Source organism: Camelus bactrianus, chromosome 32 (genome assembly GCF_048773025.1).
Source record: "Camelus bactrianus isolate YW-2024 breed Bactrian camel chromosome 32, ASM4877302v1, whole genome shotgun sequence".
Taxonomy (NCBI): Eukaryota; Metazoa; Chordata; class Mammalia; order Artiodactyla; family Camelidae; genus Camelus; species Camelus bactrianus.
The window spans coordinates 13,156,560-13,179,923 of record NC_133570.1 but is presented as its reverse complement, the minus strand read 5'-3'; the positions used below and the strand labels follow the sequence as shown (position 1 = coordinate 13,179,923).

Genomic DNA, 23,364 nt, shown 5'->3' with positions numbered 1-23,364 from the left:
CAGCTCCGAGAGACAGGAATGTTCCTCGGTCCAGTCAGCCCAGCCCACCACGATGCACATCCGGGCACCCACAAGTTCTACATGGAGACGTAAGATGCTCCATCGTGCATTCCTGCCCCATTCCTGGAGTTCAAGGTGACTGGGTAGCACAACTTTCCCATTCCATTTCTCAAGGGTCCTGGGGTCTCCTGAGACCCCAGTCCAGGCTCCCTTCCTTGGCATATGTCCGTATCCTCTGGGTCCTCCTACTGTGCACCTGGCTCACAGTAGGTGATCAGTTATCATTGAAAAAATTGCACTTTGGGTCCACCCATTTCAAACGGAACAACTGGTCTCCCTCACATGTATTTCTGTTTCAACTTTCGTCCACACTGTTTTCCTTGGCTTGAATTCTCTCCCACTCTTTAACTGCCCCTTCTCCTTCTCACTCCTAGGAGTGCTTCAAGACTGAACTCAGATCTCCCTTTCCTCCAGGAGGCTTTCCTAGAGCAAATGTCCCAAGTCTGGGTTAAAAGCTCCTCCCACTTACCCCTTTATTTACTCACATGGCGGCACCTGTCACTGTGTATTGTGAGGGACTCATGTGTAGGAGGGTTCAGTGTCACATGCTACGATTCAGGTGTGCCCAGATGAATTTAATAATTTAAATTTCTTCATTTTCGAGAAGTGGTTTCATTTTGCCCTTGAGTCTCCATTTCCATGAATGGCAGAAAAAGTTCAAATTTTCCAATTACAGGCAGTGATTTCTTTAGTAAACATTCAGCCAATTCAGAATTCAAACTCCTGGCAAGGGTTATGTCTTCCTTCTCAAGATGTCCCAGCTTCTCTGCCTCATTTCCAAGGCAGCTTCTGGGTGTAGTGACAGGGTGACCAGCTTCGGTTGTGTCTTCGCTGTGTTCTGCTGTAGTTGGCTGGCCTTGCCTGTCCCCTGGGTGCCTTGTCCCTTGTCACTACCCTCCTCTGATCCCAGGCCTCTTTTCTGGTTTTCCAGACTCTTTGCGCTTCCTACTGGGACACATGGGGACTTTCAGATTCCTTAGATGCTACGTTTGGACCCGGGGGAACCAGAGGCTACCAGCAAGGGGATGCTCTTTGAGTGACTTTCAGTCTCCATTGCAGTGAACTGGAGCCACAATCCCAGATGTGGTTAGATTCCCCCAAAAGCATCTGGACGTTTCTGCCTCCCCTGATTCCTGCAGGGCATGGAGTGCTTACTGAGGGTTGACCAAAGACTCTCCCACTTCTGAGCGCTCAGCACTGAGCAAACTTTCTCTTTCCCTTTCTTGTCTAACGAGGGCTCCCCACATGCCCCAGTCTCTTTTACTCTACTGAGTTCTTGATTCTAGGTGGGGACCACCTGCCCATACTCGGGGCAGTCTCTCTATGACTTTGACTTAATGGCAGAAGGGATAGAGCGGAATTAATTAGAGAGAGAGAGAGGAGAACTACATCAAGAGATTGTCAAACACGCACCCCCACAGATATTCCCGGCGTTACACTGGCCTTTCTCTTTCTCACTGTGATTCGTTGAGAACGGGGACTGTGTCTGACTCATCTCTGTAGCCCCAGGGCCTTGAATGGGGCCCAACACACAGGAATGCTTAAGGAATGTTTCTTGAATGGAATCTTGATTTCCCAGATGCTGCCGTGGGCCCCCGGGAGACCCACAGGAGGCACCCAGTACTGACAACTGGCTTCATGTCCCACTGGGAGAAAGTGGAGGGGATGTGGTCCTACGGAAAGGTACTAGGTTGTGAGGGCCTCGTATGTGTCGGCTCCAGCACCAGCCCACTTTAATTAGATCGTCTGTAACTTCCTGGGACCCTGTGGCTTACGCTCGATAATTTTGCTTTTGTAGATGCAGAAACTGATGTTCAGAGAAGTTAACTTTCTTGCTTGAAAATTCTTTGCCAGTAAGTGAAAAAGTGAGGATCTGAACCCAGCAACTCATGGCTCCCAAAGCTCAGGATGTTTCACTAGGCCCCAGTAGAAGTAAGAGGTCTGCATCTTCCTTCAAAAATGGAGGAAGGAAGCCTGGTCTAAGACGGTCTTGGAATCCAACCCTTAGTAACCAAGCCACCGCTCTAGGAGGGCAGGCCTTGGAACTGCAGGTTAGCGTTTGGGACGCATTGGTGCCAAGTCCCTGTAATATGGGACGCACCATATGGAGCCTAGAATTCATCACAGCCTTTGGCAGGCAGCCTGGCCTGGAAATAACCCCAGAAGGCTACATTTTGATCAGGAAGCCCGCAGCTGTTTTGTTTTTTTTTTTTTCCAAAGTCATCGTTGGAATTTTTAATTTAATTTTATTTTTAGTAAAAGCTTTGTGCCCCTCGTTTCTCAGCCAGCCTTCTAATTTCCTTGGGGTTCTGGACTCTCACAGTGGGTACATGGCCCATGTGCAGAGAGACACTGGGAAGTTGGAGAGGTTAGTACCCCTCGTTGGGCCAAGCGAGGAATGGGGCCTCAGGAAAAAAAAATCTCAAGTAAAGTTAAGCACATAAACAGCTGTGGCCTCGTCTCAAGGTTGCACTGGGGAAACGGAAGGAGTTCAAAGGCCCTATGAGCCCCCCAAAAAGTGGGCAATGCCTGTTTCCCTAAAGGGAGGCATCTGGAAGGCTAGGCAGACACCCTCGGGATAGACAGGCCGGCCGCTCAGGCCAGTTTGCCGTGGGGCCTGGGTGGGAAGTGCAAGCCTCTTAGACCTTTCAATTTTCGATTTTCCAAGTGATTCACCAGATCCCCATCACGCTGGGGCCAAATGCTTAAAAGCAAAGCCACATTTGAATTCTCCAAAGTAAAGCCACGTTTTAGGCTTTGGCTGCAAGGACCTTGGAATCCAGCCACCCTGAGACTTGAGAGAACAGTGATTTCAGTTTTGAGGTTTGAGGAATCCTAGAATTCAGAAGCTGGACCCAGCCCGGGAGAGAAACGGGTTTCAGTCTGATTTACTGCCCCCAATCAAGTTCGCCCTTCGTCGCCCCAGCCCAGGCTGACAGAACAGACACATTCTTACTGGTCTGAACCGTGTTGTGCATCATGAAGGCAGCAGGCTTTTGCTTACTGGGGACAAACTTCAAGATCTCATGAATGCCTGGATGGAATTGTAGCCTGTGTTCGTGCGTGCATGTGTATGTGTGTGTGTGTGTGTGTCTTTTTTCCCTCCAGGATGGCAATTCTTCTGCGGTTGTGTCTACACAACTGGTTGAGCGAGGGGAGAGGGAGAGTAAAAAGAAGCCACATGTAAAATTCAGGGGTTTGTTATTTTCTTTCGCCTGCACAATACCACATGGATGGTGTGGTTGACTTATTTTTAACCGGCTGTTTGTGTGAAGGAACCAAACCGGTCGGTTGCTTGGGCAGTATTGAGATCAGAAGCGCGCTGATCAAAGGCACCAAAAGCAACCGCTAATTTGATCCCCCCCCCCCCAAAAAAATCACGCCACAATACTTAGACAAAGACATGTCAGTTTGGGCTGTGTACAGACGTGGCCCGCCTTGACATTTGGTGGTCAGCACAGAACCACTGAAATGAGCTGTACCTCGGACCATCCAAGCAGCTGAGCTCTGACCCTGCAGCCTCCCCGTTTCTCTTGTCGGATCCAGCTCTTGAGAAAGCTTGGGGAAAATGGCATGTGTGTGTTCGGGGGCGGTGTGGGTGGGGGAAGTCGGAAAGAGGGACTGGTTGCAAGTACGATTATGACCACTGACTTCAACGATCAGTCAAGTAGGGTGAGCAGGAACCCAGTGACCTGTTAGTTGATTGCACGGTGGCCAGTCTGATCGGTTGTATGATTTCATCCCCTCATTTCTTTTGGAGTTAGAAACCGACTGCATCTCTGTCTTCATATCTCTGTTGAGTTATGGGTTGAACATGGGTTAAGTATGTTATGGAATGGATTGTATCATCCTCCCTTCCCCTGAAATGAAAGATACGCTGAAGTCCTGACCCCCAGTGTCATGGTGTTTGGAGATGGGGCCTTTGGAGGGTCATTAGGTTTAGAAGGAGATCACGAGCCCTCTGTTTTTCTCTCTGTCTCTCTGCTGTGGCAGGACATGGCGAGGAGGTGGCTGTAGGCAAGCCGTAAGCAAAGCCCTCACCGGAGCGTGATCAAGCTGCCACCCTCTTCTCAGCCCTCCAGCCTCCAGAACGGTAAGGAGTAACTTTCTACTGTTTTAGGCACCCACCTATGGTATTTTGTTATGGGAGACAGTTATCTCTAAGATCCCTTCCAGGATGAAGATGATAAGGCTATTGATCTTGCTTGTATGTGGCTAAAAGATGTAATTTATCCTTGGATGGAAACCTCTCTATCTGAAGGGCCACATTATTATTTTGGCCAATGATGTATTACACTTCCCTTGTCCATTTCTCGTCTTGGCCCTGTCAGCGAATTCAGCGCTGATGAGTTAATGTATATGAAAGTGCTTTGTAAACGGCAAGGCATTGCCCGAATGAAAGGACTTATTTTTATGCTGCCGAAGTGGAAAGCATTGCAGCTGGGCTACAGGCAAAGTGCATCTGAGGTGCGGGCAGTGAAGTCATGGGTGTGTGATGCTTGTGAAAACCCTTGATGAGGGTGGCACCCGTGTGCTCCAGTTTCTGCTTAAGTGAAAACGTAAGAGCGAGCAGAGCAATATGTTTATAAGCACGTGATCTTGAGAAGGCTGCTCAAAGCCACAGCCAGACTTGAACCCTTAATGTCTGTGTGATCTTGGATGGGTCACTTCTCTCTGTGACTTGACTTCTCCTTCTGAAAAATGGGTATAATATTAATTCTTACTTCCTAGGGTTGATGGGAAGATTGAATGGGGGAAATGCACATAGAGCACAGACCTCTGTGGACCAGTGATGTCTGTGCTTCTCTGGTTTCTGTGTATTTCATGTATAAAGCATGTGCAAATGCCCTGTGCCCGTGTTGTCGCTTCTTCTATATTTGGCAAATTGCTCTGTTCCCTGTGGTTTGGCTTGCATTCCCCGAATCAGCCACCGGAAACAAAAAATAGAAGGTGGCATCTCGGGAGCATAGCGTTGGACAACCCTGGGCTTTGGAAGACCCTTGAGGGATTATCTTTCCCAACCTTCCAGTGCCCACCTCCTCCTACTCGACATCTTGCAATCGTACATTTGAGACAAACACTTAGAGCTTTAAAGCATGAGTCACCATGGCCTGGGTTGCACATTTCCCCAAAGTGTGGCCTCACTTTGAGGAGGATTAAACCTTCCCCTGTGGTAGGAGAACTGAAAGGATGTGAAGAAACAGTTACATTTCAGGCCTCTAACCTCTCTGTCTCGGGCTCTGTCCTCGGCACGCGATTGGGGGATTTGCTAGAGAAGGGAAACACTTGAATCCATTATTTTAAAAGCAGCAGAAAATAAACTCTGGAAAAAAAAATGTGCATTGCCCACAGGAACTTAATGGGCCATTTTGATCTCTGCCTCCTGCCAGGCTGAGGGTGTCACGAGCCCTGCTCTTGCAAAAAAAAATGTCATAATGAAGTGTTCGAGTAATGGAGAGTTAATGGAACTGGGAGCCGGAGTTATAACAAAAGGGCCTTAAAAGAGGGGTGGGGTATAATTTATTAGCAGCAATATATGGAGCAGGGAGCCTGCAACATTTATGAGAAAAGAAAATGGGACCTTTCACAAGATCCAAGGTTTCTGCTCTCCACAGGCTTGGTCGACACGCATTGGGGAGACCCAGGCGCCTCCCCGCTCCCTGTTAACACGCCAGTCCCTCTTCGGAAGGAAGAGTGTGGCATGTCTGCTCACTGGGTTTCGTGGATCAGGGGTGCCTGCTCGGATTCTCCCGTGAATGGAGAAGTTTCTGTCCATGATAAGGATGTTGAGGTCTTTTATCCACGGAACATGGTTCCAGTGACTTCAAGTGCTTGGGGTATTTCACTCATAACCTGGTATATTAAGCCAGGGCTCTGTTGCGTGTGAGATATGGAAGCAGAGTTCTCACTGGCCTAAGACTGAAAAACAAAACAAAAACAAACAAATAAACAAATTAACGGAGTATGGGTCTTATTTTGGACTTGGTCTCAAATATACGGGCCTTATTTTGAAGCAGATACTGAGAAGAGGCGTGAGTACAGATAGTTTATTTGGGAGATGATCCCAGGAGACCGTGGTTATGTGATGTTAACGTGAGGCAGGGAGAAGAAAGCTCATAAAGGCGATTCATTTTCAAGTTCGTTGTAGTGTGAAAGGATGGAGCTTCACTCATTTGCTCCAAATTCTGGGTGATACCGTAGAATAGCTTTTCAGGTTATCTCAACTGAGGGGCAAGGGAGCTGGGGACGTTATCCATTCAATCCTGCAGTCATTGGTTGAGGACTGCTGCTGGAGTTTTATCTCTCTGGCTTTCCTGGCTTTTCCTGCACGATGCCAAGGGTACTCCTGTGGCCAGGGGCTGGAGGAGGGACCTTCAGGGAGAGAGTCACAGATGTTTTCTGTAAAGAATTGTCAGCATGTAAAGGTGACTGCCAAGGAGATATGGATGCACCATCCACAGTAGTGGCCAAGGAGGGTAAGAACTAATAGACTTTGTTGATTGAAAAGTTTTAAGTTTGGACCAGCTTCAGGTATAGTTAGATCCAGGGGCTAATGGAGCATTATCAGGACTTGGTCTATAACATTTCATTACTGGGTTTTTCCCCCTCAACACTAGCTCTGTTGTTAGGCGGGGCTTCCCATGTGATGGTACATTGCTGGCCAGTAATTCTAAGCTTTTATCCAACTCAGCAACCGCAGTGAAAAAGAGTATGTTTTTCCCCCTTTCAGACTATTTCAGTAGAAGTCATGGAACGTATTCTTACTGGCTCAGCTTGGTTGGTTGATTGTAAGATATTTAACAATTACTTGAATCCACCTGGGACCCCGAGTCTTCACCTGCACAAGGCTGTGGCAACACTGTCTTCAACTAGAATCGTTTGGTTGTAAGTGACCCCCATTCTGCCTCTGTCGAGGAATCCTGTTTATCTTCGTGGCACATCTGTGCAAGCATGATTCCTCCTTTCTCTGTATGTTCTTCCTGAGTAACTCCTCCATTCCCTCGCCTGCTTTCTGAGCATCCCTTTCTGAGTCGGTGGCCTTCCACTTGACCTTGTGAAGGTACTACATCAGGACTTTCGTGATAACAAGTGACAGAAAACCCAATTAAAAGTGTCTTCACGTGCATATACTACACACATATACTTACATGTATATCTACATAAGTATGTTAGTATGTGTGTTCATATATATATATGTTTATGTGTTCGTGTAACTAAGACAGGAGCTAGCTGTGGTTTCTGTCTTCGCTCATCCATCATTCCCTTTGCCTTCCTTTGGTTTCCTTGGCTCTCAAATGTCCCATCTCCTCATGGACACAAGCTCCTCTGGTGGCTCCAGTCCCATGTTCTGTTTCATTCAGAGAGAACAGAGTTTGTTTTGCCAGAAGCCCAAACCAAAGTGCCAGAGTTCCACCTCACCTGCTCCGAAGGAGCTGACTTGTCACACGACCATTCCTGAACCAGTCACTGGTCTCGGAAGCACCGGATGGTCTGATTGGCCGGCCTGGAATCACACCCTCTCCTGATTCAAACAGTGGGCTTAGTTTGACCAGAATTATTATCGGCTGAAAACAGGAGAGGGCTGGGCTAGAAATGGAAAGACGGTTGTCATCCTCACTTCTCCTTTGCAGCATGAATTGTATCCTCCCTGTTCTGTGCTACACGCGGTCGTCACTGAATCTGACACGCACTCCTATGGCTAGACTCCTTGTCTCTGGTCTGCTGTCCTCTGATACGTGACCTAACGCGTTACACCTCAGGCTTTCCCCGTCCCTCCCACCTTGGACGGTCTCTCTAGCCCGTGAGCTCCTTGAGGACACATATGTTCCTATTCTTTTTAATGTCCTTGGCTCCTAGCGCAGAGACTGCTGTATTTGGGCATGCATGAAATCTTTGAGGGGCAAAAAGAAGAGAGAAGTACAAGAAGAAATAAAGGAGTCTGGATTTGAAGCCGCAGATTCCCTCTCAAGCTAGCAGGTTGGACTTGGATGTTGTCCTGGTAACATGCCATCTGGTAATACTGAACTTTCAACTCCTCAGGTCCCCAGGCTGAACTTACCTTCTTATTTCGCAAACCATACCCACCCCCCACTTTGCTCTCTTTGACCTCAGAGCATCCTGCCAGAGGTTCAGCTGGGCAGATGTGGACTTTGTGTTTCCGAAGCCCATGAACCCCCTGAAATCATGTAACATTTTATGCGTGTGTGTCTGTGATTTGACTTGAGGTGTTGGGTCCACAGATTTCATCACACTGACCTAGGGGTCCAAAAGCCAATCCTGTTAAGAACCAGTTGCTGAGGCCCTAAAATGGAACCCATTTTGGTTTTAGGTAGTCCAGCACTGGAGAAGACACGAGATGAGCATCTCACCTTTTCTGGCAGGTGCCCAAAGGGACAGTCAGATCTCAGCGCCTGATTTTGTTTTCCTATCGACTGTTTATCACAGAGCTTGGTCACACTTATCAGAGAAAGGAAATAGTGACTATCGCTCCTCCTACACCCAGCTTCCTCTTATCCTGAACTCCCTTTCAAGTCTGAGTGATCATTCATGACACTTCATTATACCAGCTTCATCATTTCCTGCTATGAGAGCTTTTCCCCAGAAATTGTTCAACTTTGTCTTCTGAGCATTGGAGTAAAGATTGACCCAAGTAAAAATCCCCTTGGCTTCTAAATGACCTTCTGGTTACTGACTCTCTGAGGTCTGGTTTTCTGCTGTAGCCATTAGGAGAGTGTTCAGCTGCAAGTAAAAAGGAACCTAATACATGGCTCCTTAAACATACATTTCCTTTACATCACAAGACATGAGAGGGCAGGTGGTGGTTTATGTTGGCGCAACTGCTTGGTGATGCCGGTGAAGGTAAGGCTCTTTTTATCTTTGCTTTATGGGTTGATTTTTTTATTGGCATATAATTGCTGTACAATTTTATATGAGTTACAGGTGTACACTATAGCGACTCTCCACTTATAGTTATAAAATTATAAAACACTGGCTGTATTTCTCACGTTGTACAGTGTATCCTTGTAGCTTATTTTGTACCTAATAGTTCATACCTCTTACTCCCTTGCCCCTGTCTTACCTCTCCACATTCCCACCTACCCACTGGTAACCACTAGTTTGTTCTCTAGACCTGCGAGTCTGTTTCTTTTTTGTTGTATTCACATTTGTGATTCTACATATAAATGATATATCATATAGTATTTCTCTTTCTCTGTCTGACTTATTTCTCATAGCATAATGCCCTCCAAGTCCATCCATGTTGCTGCAAATGGCAAAGTTTTGTTCTTTTTTATGGCTGAGTAATATTCCATTGTGTATATCTTCTTTATCCATTTATCTGTTGATGGACACTTCAGTTGCTTCCATATCTTGGCTATTGTAAATAATGCTGCTGTGAACACTGGGGTGAATGTATCTTTTCTAGTTAGTGTTTTTTGTTTTTGGTTTTGGTTTTTTTTTTGGTTTGGATATATACCAAGGAGTGGAATTGCTGGGTCATATGGGTTCTATTTTTAGTTTTTTGAGAAACTTCCATACTGTGTTCTACAGGGGCTGCACCAATTTACATTCCCATCATATGGGTTGATATTTTTTATACCAAGGTTGTTGCCTCATGGTGTAAGATGGATGCTGAAGCACCAGACATACACCCAAGTTGCAGGTTAAGAAGTGGGATGGAGGAAGGGCTGTGTCGGCTTGTCAGTCCCTTATTATTAGAAAAGCAAACATTTTCCTGGAGAATGCCACCTCCTTCCATGGACTCATATCTTATTGGTCTTTACTTGGTCATCTCTTAGCTTCGGCTAGCTGCGGGGAAGATTGTGAAAGTGAAGGGTCAGTTTGCCATGTTTGCTCTTTTAGTTTAATCATGGCCCGTCTGGCTTGGAGTGCAGTCATATCATGTCACCCTCTGAAATCTCAGACCATGTCACTCTGTGTCACTCAGAGTAAAAGCTAAATCCTTTATGGTGGCCTGCAAGACCTACAAGATCTGGCTCCTGTGTCATTTCTGACCTAGCCCCTTTCTGTTCACTCCCTCTCTCCTATCATTCCAGCCACACTGGCCTCCCGGGTCCCCCTCCTGCCCCTTTGCACCGGCCGTTCCCTCTACATGGAACGCTCTTCCCCGCCACCCACATGGTCTCCTCCCCTCCATCATGTCTTTGTTTAAATGTTACCTTCCCTATCGGGCCAGCCTGTAACACCCCTCTCATTCCTGGTCTCCCCTACCCATGCATCAGCTTCCGGTGGGCGGCTGCTGTAACAAAGTACCACAAACTGAGGCACTTAAAATACTGAGCTGCATAGTCTCACAATTCTGGAGCCCAGAATCAAGGTGTTGGCAGAGTTGTTTCCATCTGGAGGCTTGAGGAGAACCCTTTCCCCATGCCTCTCTCCCAGTTTCTGGTGGTTTCGGACAATCTGTGGTGTTCCTTGGCTTATAGATGCATTATTCCAACCTCTGCCTCCGTCTTCACATGGTCTTCTGCATGTGCCTCCGTGTGTCTCTGTCCACATTTTCCTCTGTGTATAAGGACACTAGTCATTGGCTTAGGGCTTACCGTCATCCAGTATGGTCTCAGATTACATCTGGGAAGACCTTCCTTCTGAAAGGTCACCTTCTGAGATTCTGATGGGCCTGAATTTGGGGGAACACCATTCAAGTCAACGCATCCAGCTTTGCTCTTTATATTTACTTTTAAAACCACTGTGTACCGTCTACCTTTCTGTAAATCTACTAAACTATCACTCATCGTCTGTCTTCCCTCCATGAGGACAAAGAACATTTCCTCTTCAGTCATTTATCCTTTGACGTAGTAAGTGCTGGACAGAATTGGGATTCTGGTCGCAAGAAAAAAGCAGAATGGATAATGGAGCAGGTGTGTGTCCGTGTCTGCTGTCACCTTGCTGGTTCCCGGGCTCCTGTGGGTGTCCTGCCCTGCTGGCTGTCGTGTGTCTATCTGTGAGTTGAATTCGGTCTCCTCAAAATTCCTATGTTGAAATCCTCCTCCCAGGACCTCAGAATGGGACCTTATTTGAAGATAGGGTCTTGACAGTGGCAATTAAGTGAAAATGAGATCATGAGGGTGGACCCTAGTCCAGGATGACTGGTGTCCTTTAAAAAGGGGGCAATGTGGACGCAGACATGCACACAGGGAGAAGGCCATGTGCACATGGCGCGGAGGTCAGGGCGATGCGTCTGGAAGACAAGGAACCCCAGAGCCGGCCGGAAAACCCCCAGAAGCTAGGAGAGAGGAGTGGATGGGATCCCCCCCTAAAACAGCTCTCAGGAGGAACCAACCCTGTTAACACCCCCATCTCGGGCTTCTAGACTCCAAAACCCCGAGACGACAAGTTTCTGTTGCTTAAGTCACTCGGTGTGTGATAATCTGTTCTGCCGGTCCTAGCAAACGAATACAGCGTCCATACAGAAAAAAAAACACGCGCTTTTTTGAGGCAGGCAGAGGGAAATGTTCATTCTCACAGCGTGAAGCCGGAAACTCACCCACATGTTAAAAAGGGGCTCAGAGGTGGGAGGGAGGATGGGACCCCAGATTCCAACCCCTGGAGCTAGACATCTCCTCCACGCATCTTGAGAACCAGGCACCAGCTTTTATCCCGTGCCCGTGTCTGGGGGGCCCTTGTCTTGTGCTTCCCGCCCCCACGGAACGCGGGGCCCAGGAATTCGTCTGTTTGTTGTTGCCTGTGTTATTGAATATCCATGAAATGCAAAATGGCACCGTGACCTAATGAGGCATTAACCCTGTCTCATTACTACACATCATCTGTGAAAGCAGGCCCTTCTTGGCCAGGACTATTTCCAGGAGATTTAGGAAATATTTGAGACTCCGGAAGAATGGCTGGAAGTCAGGGACCCTTCCGATGGCCCTCTCTGAGAGCTCAGGGCAGGAGGTGTGGACCGGGGACACCCCCTGCTCCCCAACCCGGATGCACCAGAGAACCCCCCTGCTCCTTCCTCCCAGCCCTGCTGAGACCTAGCTCGTGTCGGAAGGAACCGGGTCTCAGTCTACAGATCCAGGTTTACATCCCGGCTCTGCCACAAGGAGACCTGAGACAAATGACTTCTCCCATCTAAGCCTCAGCGTCCACGTCTGTAAAACAAAAGTAGTGACTGTAAGTGTCTCACAGTGTGGCAAAAGCACAGTAAGGCGATGTGCACACTTAAAGCTCGGTTCACAGTGGACACTTGCTAATAACTCAGGACTCTCCTCCCCTTTGTTGCTTTCCTTACTGTGATTTTTGGTCATATTAGAAGACAGCTTGGGTGGAGGAAACTCAGAATTGTCAGCCTGATCCGACTCAGCCCTTCGCTCCCCAGAGACTGGGGAAACGGCAGATAACTCAAATGAGTGCTGGTTATCGCCCGCCCTCTGCTAAGCACTTTGTCTGAGGTTCCCCAGTGCTTCTCGCAGCCGCCCTCTGGGGCTGTTCTGAGCCTCACGGAGGAAATGGAGGGTCAGAGAAGTTAAAAACCTTGCCGATGTCCAACAGCTGCCGGGAAGTGACAAGTCCGGATTTGAGCCTTGTTCACATGACATCAGATGCCATGTTTGTCCCGTGACACCAGTCCCGGACCCCCTGTTCTCTACACACCTTCAGTTTTTATCGGTGCTGAGGGTGGAAGGTCAAGGGTCCTGGCGCCCTAATCCAGCTCTTGCTCTGGTTTTCCCATGAGAGCTTTGATCGCCTTGGGTGTCCACCGAGTCCCAGCTCCAGGCGCTGGGAGGTCATCGTCCCCCACTACCTGGGGACTCCAGGGGCCAGGAGCTGTGTGGCCTAGGCCTGTAAAGCAGTTTGACGATGTGTTAAGTGTCACTGCTTAATGAGCTGCAGGACCAAACACTCAGGGTAGAGGCGAGGGAGGCCGACGCAGCCCCCACACACAGGCTCCTGCCCAAATTCAATCGTAAACGTCACAGCCGAGGGCGGGTCTGGAGCCGCCCGCTCAGAGAACCCCGACTTTGGTTGCCCCGTTGGCCTCTGACTAATCCACTCCCCACTCAGCAGCTCGCCCCGACTTCCTCCCCAGTCCTCTGGCTTACGCCCCCCCCCCCCGACCCCCAACCCGGCTGCAGCCCATCCTCAGGGTTGTCGCCATGGGAGGTCTCTTTTTGCAACAGGGCAAAGCAATTAAGGCCAGACGGGGCAAATTAAACCAGAAAGAATGAGTTTCCTCCAGAGCCAGAGAAATATCTGGGGCCTTGATTCAGAGGGGAAGCCAGGAGGAGAGATGGACGGTGGTTGAGTGGTGAAGATGGAGGCTGATGGGAGAGGACCAGGGAGCAGGAAGGAGGGGAGAGATGTGTCTCTGGATGGAGGGTTCAGGTGGAAATTCTAAGTGAGAGGAAAGGGTGGAGCCATTCATTCATTCATGTGTGAGACATTGACCTCGGTGTTTGAAATCCAAGGGCAAACTGGAGACCATAGTGAATTGATTAGCAACCGGGGCTTTGGGATGAAGTGGATATGGCTGGTTCCACTATTCCTCCCTGGGGTAACTCTCGGCAGGAGGCCCAGCCTCCCGAGCCTCCATTTCTGTAAAATGGGGATAAAGTGCTTTTGTCTTGCCACGGTTTTGGGGGAGAATTAAATGATATAACGTACGTACAATGAACATTGCTTTGCCCATAAGCAGATGTTCAGGAAAATTAATACATCATAGGTAGGGTCCTCTGTGCGTGTCTGTTGAACAAATCATGTACAGTTCGTGCTTATTTTTCTAAGTGTTTTATGGACATTAACTGACAGAGTTCTCAAAAATACACGAGGAAGTCATGAGTACCATCTTCCTTTCTTTCAAAATAGAAACTGGGGGCACCTGAAGGCTACGTGAGCTCCCGAAGTCACATGGCTGTTAAGTGGCAGAGGTCGCATTTGAACCCAGGGAGTTTAGCTCTGGGAACTATGCACCTCAAGGCCAAACGGCACCGCCTTCTGGTATAGCTGGAAAAAAACAAAAGAATTCCATCACACCGTATGTGTTTAAGAACTGGTGACTGAGTCAGAGGGTCCTTGGAGATGTCTTAAAAGCGTCCTGTTCAGTGACTCCCCCTGCCCGTGGCTGCGTATGGACACACACAAGCACACAAACACACGCTTGTGTGCGCACGCCTTGGCCCCCGCTGACCTCCAGCTGCTACCCTCTACGTGCCCTGCAGCGGTGGCCGTTTCCTGGGAAGGGGTGGACGGAGTTGCTGTGTGGATGCCTAAAGCAAAGTCTGCTGACCCCTGTCACCCCAATTCCATCCCACCCTGCCCTCCTCCCCGCTTCCCCCTTCCTTCCCTCCCTCCAGGGCCCGGCGCAAACACGGCATCCAATTTGTTACCTACACAGGAAGGTCAGGGCCCTGTTGGCCCCTGCGCTCTTCTCGGTGTGGGTCACTTGCCTGTGGCTTGCTTGTTTTCCTTTCTGTTCTTTGAAAGCGTAAATAGGAGATGGGGAGGGAACCGAGGCCAGACGGTGACCGCTGACTCCAAGAAATTCATTGGAGAGGGTGTTTTTCTGGAGTCCTGAATAGGTGTCAGAGTTGTCTAGGCCAGGCTGTGGCGGGAGGATTTTGATGGAGCACTTGGGGTTCACCACAGACTGCAGGACAGACAAATTGCACTTACTAAATGGACGGAAGTTCGCAGGCCAAACGTTATGTGATGTTGTGTCTCTGTGTGTGTGTGCGCGCGTGCTGTGTGCGCCTACGCTATATATGTGTGTGCTCATGTGGGCGTGTTCCTGGCTGGAAGGTGCATGGATGTCATCGGAATTTCAGATGGATTTGAGTCTCCGTAAGGTGAAGACACACTGGCTTAATGTCAGAGGAGTTGAAAGGGGACGTTCTGAATTGACTTGGGAAACTGAAGCACCAAGGAAAAATGCCATGGACTCAAAGCCCAAGCACCATATTAGTTTGTCGAAGGGTCTCAATTCAAATATCTACAGTGACCAAAGGTGAATATATGAGTTCAACCAAGTGAAAGAAAAATCTTAGTGTCTGGGAGACCATAGGGCATCGGGGAGACCAGTGCATCAGGTGGAAAAAAAAGAACAACGCATCTCCCCCACGAGGACCCACAGCCAGTGCGTCCATTGTTGACATGTTGCAGTGCTGTCCCAACTTTGGTAGATCTTTAGAGCAAAATTGGAAATTCAGACTTCTCCCTGAAATACCCCAAGTTAAAAAAATTTTTTAAATGTGTATTAAATTAAAAAAAGTTAAGCCAAACAAAAGAAAATGTAGGCTTGATCCAGCCTGTGAGCCTCTGTTTTTGACAGTCAGCATTGTGTCTCCATCATTTTTCCAGGGAGAGAATTACAAATCAGGAAAGGGAAGTGGTCTGTCCCTTCAAGATCACCTAAAATGAATGTGTGACAGAAGCAGGATTCCCAGGTCAGGTCTCTTAAGTCACAACCCTTGTTTCTCCTCCTCTAACGTGCTGCATAGGGGATAGCTTCTCCCTTTCCTTCTCTGTTGTTTCTCCTTCTCCAAGGAAGAGCAGCAGACATTTAGTCTTGATCATAGACAGAGTTACTTCTTACTTACCCATCATGGGGATTTACAGGAGACCTACTGCACTGGTGCCCTCAATTCTCCAATTTAGAGCAAAGACCTTTTGCCTCACACCTTGGTTCTGGGCTTGGCCATGTAATTTGCTTCGGAAGCTTAGCAGATGTGATACAAGCCAAGACTTGGAAAAGCACTAGCTGACGTCAGCTTATTTTGCCCACTCGTGGGCCCCTGCCGTTACCTTGTGGACTAATGCATGGAGGTGACCTGAGGCCATTCTAGATCAGCCAGTCCCCATCCAAGCCCCCAGCTGACTGTATTCACAAAAGCAAACCCAGCCTAAACCACCCAAACTCAGCTCAGAATAACAAGACCATCCAGCCTTCTCATGGACTCATTGGAAACTAATACATAGTTTCATTTTAAGACACTAAGCTTTGGGAGTTTGTGTTACACAGCAATAGCTAACTGATACAGTAGAGTATTCCCAATGCCCTTCTAAATCTTGAGCTTTAGTTTCTGCCCCTTACTTACCGTCTCCTTCCGCAACTTCTTCTGCAACTCACCAAAACACTTGTATTTATAGGATGATTTGATAGAGACACTGACTTGTCCAAGGTCATAAAGCTAATGTCAATCCACTCTAAAGTCAGAACCCTCATTCTCTGACCCCCAGGCCACTTTTTCTGTCCTTTGAGTTATTTAGATACCCTGCAGATACGGAGAAGCACTGGTTAATGGGCAAGTATAACTGGATTATATGCAATATAAGTCTTTCTGAAAGGATGTCCATCACATTCTGTAAATAGACCGTATTTAATAATATCAAGTGGAGGAGGCAGTGGTGGTAGGCTGTGCTGCAATCCCTAACCTCCAAACCTCAGTGGCTTATGTAACAAGAGTTTCTTTCTCTCCCATGCTATGTGTATGACACATGTTGGCCTGGGGGTGGGGATGGAGGTTCTGTCCCTTGAAATCTTTCAGAGGGCTGATACAGGGTTTGTCTTGACATGTGCTTCCATGGTCACTACAGCAGTGGGAAAGGAACATGGAGAATCGCTTACCTGGCTCTGAAAGCCTCAAAGTGAAATGTGTCCCTTTTGCTCGTACGTATTTCATTGGCTGAAGCAAGTTACTTGTCCATGCCGGACTTCAGAAGGGACAGGGAAGTACAGTTCTTCCAAGTGCCTGAAAAGTAGCATGTTAGAAATACTTGATGAGTAGCCCTGTTGGTTGGCTACTGCACCCAGGAAATTCAGCAATTTAAGAGAATCTTTCGGATAAAAAAAAAACAAAAACTAGGATATATTTATTGCTTAGCATTGCCCAGGCATTTTGTTTACATTATCATACTTAATAGGCATCCTGGAAGATAAATATGATTATGCCCATTTCACAGAGTGGAAAACTGAAGATTGGAAAAATTATACAAGTGCCCTAAGGTCACCCAGCCAGTAGGTGATGGCTTTAACTTTGAACCTGACTCTCTCTCTCCCTCTCTCCAATGTCCATAATCTTCACCACCATTTAAAGAAAAGATGCTCAAAACTTTCTTTCAGAAGCAAACTATTTTAAAAAAAACTCCAGGAAAGGTAAAGCAGTATTAAAAGAGACACAAAGATTTTTCTTAGGGAATTCACTGTGTAGCCATTAAAATGTTCCTGATCTGTCTTTCATCAGATGAGAATTTCCATATAAGGCTTTTCTCAAAGCAGGAGAATCAGCAACAAAACCAGTGAGCCAATATTAACACAATACATGATTTAGCTTTCTCAGAAATTAAGTGTGGTGCATGGAAGCTTATCAACTTTCTCTAGTGAGAGCCTGGTAAAATCTGGCTGTCAAAAAAGGCTTCTGTGTATCCCAACCCTCACTGAAGGATTTCATTATAATTTTGAAAGCCATTTTTAAATAGTGTATCTTATTTTTCAGCAAACATACACTCCTCTCCCTTTCCTACTGTGGACAGAGAATATTTTTCCCCTGCTGTTGAGTTTGGGCTTGGTTACATGACTTGTTTGGGTCACGGCAGTGTTGCTCACAACATGGTATAAGCAGAGTCCTTAAATATGCTTGCGTGTATTGGCTTGACTCGTCAGCTCTCTTCATTTAGCTAGTTATTGTCCTTTTATCCAGTACTCTAGACAGTCACACGTGGAGCAGACATGGAGTCATGCTGCCAAGCCAAGGCTATGTTAGCTGAACCACAGTTGATTGTGCATCCGTGAATGTGAGAATAAACACTATTGCTATAAGCCACTAGATTGTGGGGTTACTTGTTAGGCAGCATTGCTATGGCAATAGCTGACTAATACATCATTTATCTTGCATGCTGGTGGGAGATGAAAGTTGGCCATTGGAACATTACAAAGGTCATTTTTTAGACCTGATTAATCTAGAGTGAGGGGTGGATCTATAGCGACATCAAGGGGCATGATGAACTCTTGCTGTGGAAGGGCATATGACTAGGAATTGGGGATACTGAGTCCTAATCTCAGCTCTGACTCACCCGTGTGATTTGAAGGTTGATAGATGATTTCTCCTCTCTGGCCTTTTATTTTATGTAAAGGGGCTGCTTTAGATCAGAATGGCAAATAGGTCTTAGAGGTCCACTGAGATTTATCCATGATGATTGTCTTGAGCACGCCCCAAAATTTGGAGGATGGATCCTGGCCTGGAACAAACATTCTGTGATTGATTATTGATGTTTGCCATGGGCACAGATTTGTGTGTGTGTGTGTGTGTGTGTGTGTGTGTGTGTGTGTGTCCATTCCTTGCCTACTACTGTATACATCTGGGATTCTAGGAGTGTAAGAAGCCATTCTGTTGTCCTTGTACCCTGACAGAGTGAGTCGGAGAGAAATCTGATCTCCGTGAAAGAACAGGAAAGAACAGGAGGGATACAGAGTTCACAGACTACGGGAGGTTAGGGCGACTATTTTGTGAAATTCCTTGCATTTCCTCAGCAGAGCATCTGTGGAGAGTTGCAGCTGTGATGGTGAAGTTGGCAAGCTGCTTGGAGCACACACCCCTTTGCCCACCAAATGGTGGGGAAGCTAAGCTGACAAAATCTGGGGCTTTAAGAATTAAAGCTGATCAGGAACGTTCAAAAAGGGTGAGGGGAGCTGGCAGCTTTGGTCTGTTTAAGAGCAAGTGCAAGTCCTCATAATGAGGTGACAGGTACCATTTGGTCAAGGAAACAAAATTGTCAGCCCTGTGACCAATCCGAATTGAGCAAGAATTAAAGCAGAAGCATCCAGCCTGCCCTTTGTCCATGCACTGTTTGTTGGGGGAATTTAATTGGCTGCCCCCAAGGTTACTTTTCAAAGTACTCCCCCCTTTCAAAAAAATATGCGTCCACCTGGCATCAGAGCTCTCTCTACAGCTTTTGGATTCATCACCAAGCTTCATATTTTAGAGCAGCTTAGAGAACATAGATTCAAAGATTAGTTCACACACAGGGCGGCTGTTGAAAAAGCAAGGGCTTCTTCCCACAAGGGTGAAAGAAAGATCAGCCAGAAGTTTGCTAAAGGTGGAAACACTTGTTGGTCCCACTCCTTCGGAGCTCAGTTCAGCCACCTGCTTGCTCACTGTCCTTGATGGTCTGGCCACACTGATGTCTGCCAGGTCGGTGGCCTGTCCTGGGCAGGCATTCAGTCTACCTTCTTTTTTCAGCAGGTCCAGATCTATCATAATTACGTAGCTCATGGATGGAGCCCAGTAATCATTTGCTGCTGAAATGAGTGCCTGACATGGTAGATGTGTCCACAGACTTGTGCACGTCAGGGAATCGCGTTAAGCAGAGGGGAGACATAGAAAGGCCACTCTGCAAACTTTGAGGCCAAGATTTGGTTCCAAATGGATAAGTACTAATTACAGGTGAAGTTTTCTGAGTACTCGCTGTGTGCCAGACGCTGTTCTCAGGTCACCACGTAAATGATCTCCTGTCCTGCCCACGTCATAGCCTGTGAGTTAGTGCTACTGTTATCCGCCCCTTGGCATCCACACTGTCATTATACTGAATCTCTAGGAAGTTAAGTAACATTCCCAGGGCCCCCTAGCTCATGAGTTCCAGGGCCGTGATCTAACCCCAGGAAACCAGATTCTAAATCTGGTAGTTCCCAGATTCCGTTGGAAGGCTGGTTAGAACAAAGATTGCTCTACTCCACCTCTAGGGTTTCTGATTTAGTCCATCTGAAAAATGGGTCCAGGAACTTGCATTTCTTGTAAATTCCCAGCTGACGTTGATTCTTCTGGTTCAGGAATCACGCTTTGGGTGCCACTGATTTAGAGTAATGTTAAATATCTGTAGCTTAACACACTGTGAGTTCATATTTTGCTCACATAACAAATGTGAAGGTCCCTGGTTGGTGGGTGGTTCTCCTTCAAGTAGTGATCCAGGAAATCAGATTTCTTCCACCTTGTAACTTTGCCCCACCCTAGGTTCAGATGGCAGAGATGAAAACACAGCAAGGAGAAAAGGCTTCTGAAAAGATTTAGTCCAGAAGTTTCTGCCCACATTTCATTGGCTAGAACTAGTCACATGACGGCACCACCGGGATGAGGTCTTCTGGGAACTGTAGTGTTTGTCCAGGCAGTGACGTCCCAATCATGACTTTACACTGTGGTAGAGGGAGCGTGAATTCTAGTGGACAGCTCACAGCCTCTGCCAGAGGTAACATGGGATACTGCTTCTATGTCTAAAAATGCTGACACTGGAAGTTCAGACGATTGCTTTTCCAGCTCAGAGAGGTGATGTGCTTTGGTTATTCAGACAAAAACAATAGACAATATTTCTCACTTGTGTTTTGGCTGCTAGAATGTGCCAAGGACAGGGCTTAGATGAATGCCTAAAGCAGAAGCTCATGAAAATCTGAGCAGGGTGTGTGGGCTTTGTGTGTATGTATTTTTTCAGGGGGATGGGGGGGATGTTCTAGAATCCACCACCTTTTAAAAGGCAGTGATGGAGACCCAATGAACACTGAGAACCACAGCTCTGAGGAAACAGAGTTATTCCTTGCTGTTCACTCACGTTATCTCATCACTGCCTACTACACCCCCTCTTTTAATTTTCTCTTTAATACGTAGCAGTAACTAATACTTTCTTGTTTTCGTACTTGTTTCCTGTCTGCTTCCCTGACTTCAATGTCAGCTGCATTCGCCATCCTGCCCAATTGCTGTTTCTTCAGTATCCAGAACAGGGATCTGGTTCATTGTAAATGCTCAGTAAGCAATGGACGGACTTATTTACAGAGTAACAAATATGGATTAAAACATTCGAATGTTGCATTTTGCGTTGCTTGTGCTCAATATACTTCCCCGCCCACCAGCTTTAATGAGATATAATTGACGTATAACATTGTGTCAGTTTAAGGTGTACAGTGTTTTAATTTGATACCTTTATGTATTGCAAAATGATTACCATCATTGCATTAACCAACACCACCGCCTGGTCAAATTATTACCATTTCCTTTTTTGTGGTAAGAACATTTTAAGATCTACTCTTTTAACAACTTTCAAGTATATAAAGGAGTATTATTAGCTATAATCACCATGCCGTGCCTTAGATCCTCAGAACTTGTTAATCTTCTACCTGGAAGTTTGTATCCATCGCTCAGTCCCTCCCCACTTCCCCCACCACCCACCCCAGGGTGACTACTATTCTATTCTCTGTTTACCTGAGTTTGGCCTTTTTAAAGATTCCATATATGAGTGAGATCATGCAGTATTTATTTGTCTTTCTTTGTGTGACCTATTTCACTTAGCATAATGTCCTCAAAGTCCATCCAAGTTATGGCAAATCGCATACACACACAGCCCCTGTATATACACATACAGACAAGAATGAAACAGACCCAAATAACAGTGATTATCTCTAAGGGGTGCAATTAGGGCTGATATTATTTTTTTTTTTACCTTAGTCTATTCTTTTAAATGCCAACATTTCTTTAATAAACCCTACCATTTGTGAACATACCTAATAAGATGTGTTATATTAAAATAGTCTGTCAAATATTCATTTTCAGTTGTCTGAAAAGTATTTTCTGTAAAGAAAGGTGCAGTCACCTGACGGACTTACAGACTGCGAAGAGAAAAATAACGTGTGCTGGTATAAATGGGGCATCCAAAATAATCAAGTATCTTGTGACACATAAATAATTCCAATGTGTAATTGTATAATGTCTCAACGTAGACATACATAAATAATTTTGATTACATGACACAATTATAAATGCAGATTTTGGAGGACTGAAATTGATCAACATTATCTGGATTGACAATAAGCCCATAATGTAGCATAATGGATTTTTAAAATGCGGCATAAATCTGCTTAAAAAACAATAGCTCGCCAGCCCAGCATCAAGACACATTAAAAACTGCCACCAGTGCCTAGACTGCGACTTCCATGACAGCATCTTGCAGACTCAGCAATTGCAGATCACCCCACGGTGGATGCCTTGCAGTGGTGCAGAAGGTGGGTCCGTAGGATCTTCCTAAAAGACACTTCTCTCCATGTTGACTGAGATGATTTTCTCTTCTTTAAACAAGAAAGAAGATGGGAATGTTCAGCCAGGTTGTTTTCCCCCCAAAAGATAGAACCATTTCATGGAAAAGGCACAAAGGGCATGAGTTAAAGGAAGTGCCTTTTTAAGCAAAGGCAGACAGATGGAGTTGCTGAGGGACACACAGACAGACAGACTGTGGCTTCATCAATTAGCCAGAGCTATTCATTCTAGTGATTCCAAAGCTTTGTCCCTATGGAAAGTGGGGCTGCTTTTTGACCTAAAGGAAAGAAACTGGATGGCTTACTCCCTGAATTGAAGACTCAAGAAATAATGAAGTCAACGAAGGAGGGTTTGGGGGTATGATTAATTAGCTCCCTGCCCTCCTGCCCTTTTTAAAAGCCAACTTGGAATTTTCTTGAGTTACTCAACCACCAGTGCTCTCCTGCTCCCAGCGTCTGAAAATGGTCGAGAAACAAACATCACTAGAGAAAGTACAGTGTAATTTAAAATCCTCCGCTCCTGTCTGCACTGAACGTATATGCCACTCACCTGTTGTGTTTCAGGACCAGAGGGAGGAAACTCAACTTACGCCTAGGGTGATATTTAGTTTTAAAATTCTCAAGATCTTACTAGAAGTGAGACCCACAAGAAAAAGTCAAGAACGTAGGAAACAAAACCAGAAGAAAAAAAAATGTGAGCAGAACTGAAGGTAACTTGCAGACTCTATGCGGATGCATTTAGCGCATTCAGTTTAATTCAGTTCAGTCCAATTTAACTCCTTTTGTGGAAATAAAGTTGAAAGAGTCCTCAAAGTTAATGAAGTCTAATCGTTGATCTGGTCGATATTTATCAGGGAGTCCTACCCTATAAATATTTGCTTCTGCTGTTTGGAGAATTTAGGGACATGAGTGTATCTGGTAAATATTTTCTGAATTGAGTCAATGAATGAAGGAATAACACTGTTGATAAAGCCAGATCTCCTAGGAAGGGGTCCAGTCACGTGCAAACCCATAATGTGGAAATGATCCTATACAGCAAACAACAACAAACACTTAATGAGCGCTCAGTATGTGCTAAGTACTGCTGTAAATGCTTTACAGGAGCTAACTTACCTCATTCTCATCTAGTACACCGATGAATGTGGAATATTATTATCACATCCCCATTCTTTTTTCTTTTTTAACTGAAGTGCAGTTGATTTACAGTGTTGTGTTAGTTTCCGGTGTACAGCACAGTGATTCAGTTATACATACACATGTATTTATTCTTTTCCGTT

The 23,364-nt window shown here is 46.3% G+C and overlaps 1 long non-coding RNA gene across 5 annotated transcripts in view; it reads left to right on the top strand.

The window, feature by feature from the left end:
* LOC123619309 (uncharacterized) overlaps positions 1-23,364 on the top strand; it is a 578,093-nt gene that overhangs the window by 339,486 nt on the left and 215,243 nt on the right. For all 5 annotated transcript variants that reach the window (XR_012503694.1, XR_012503693.1, XR_012503691.1 and 2 more), the window contains one exon: positions 4,054-4,153. This is a non-coding gene — a long non-coding RNA (uncharacterized LOC123619309). The remainder of the gene's footprint in view (positions 1-4,053; positions 4,154-23,364) is intronic.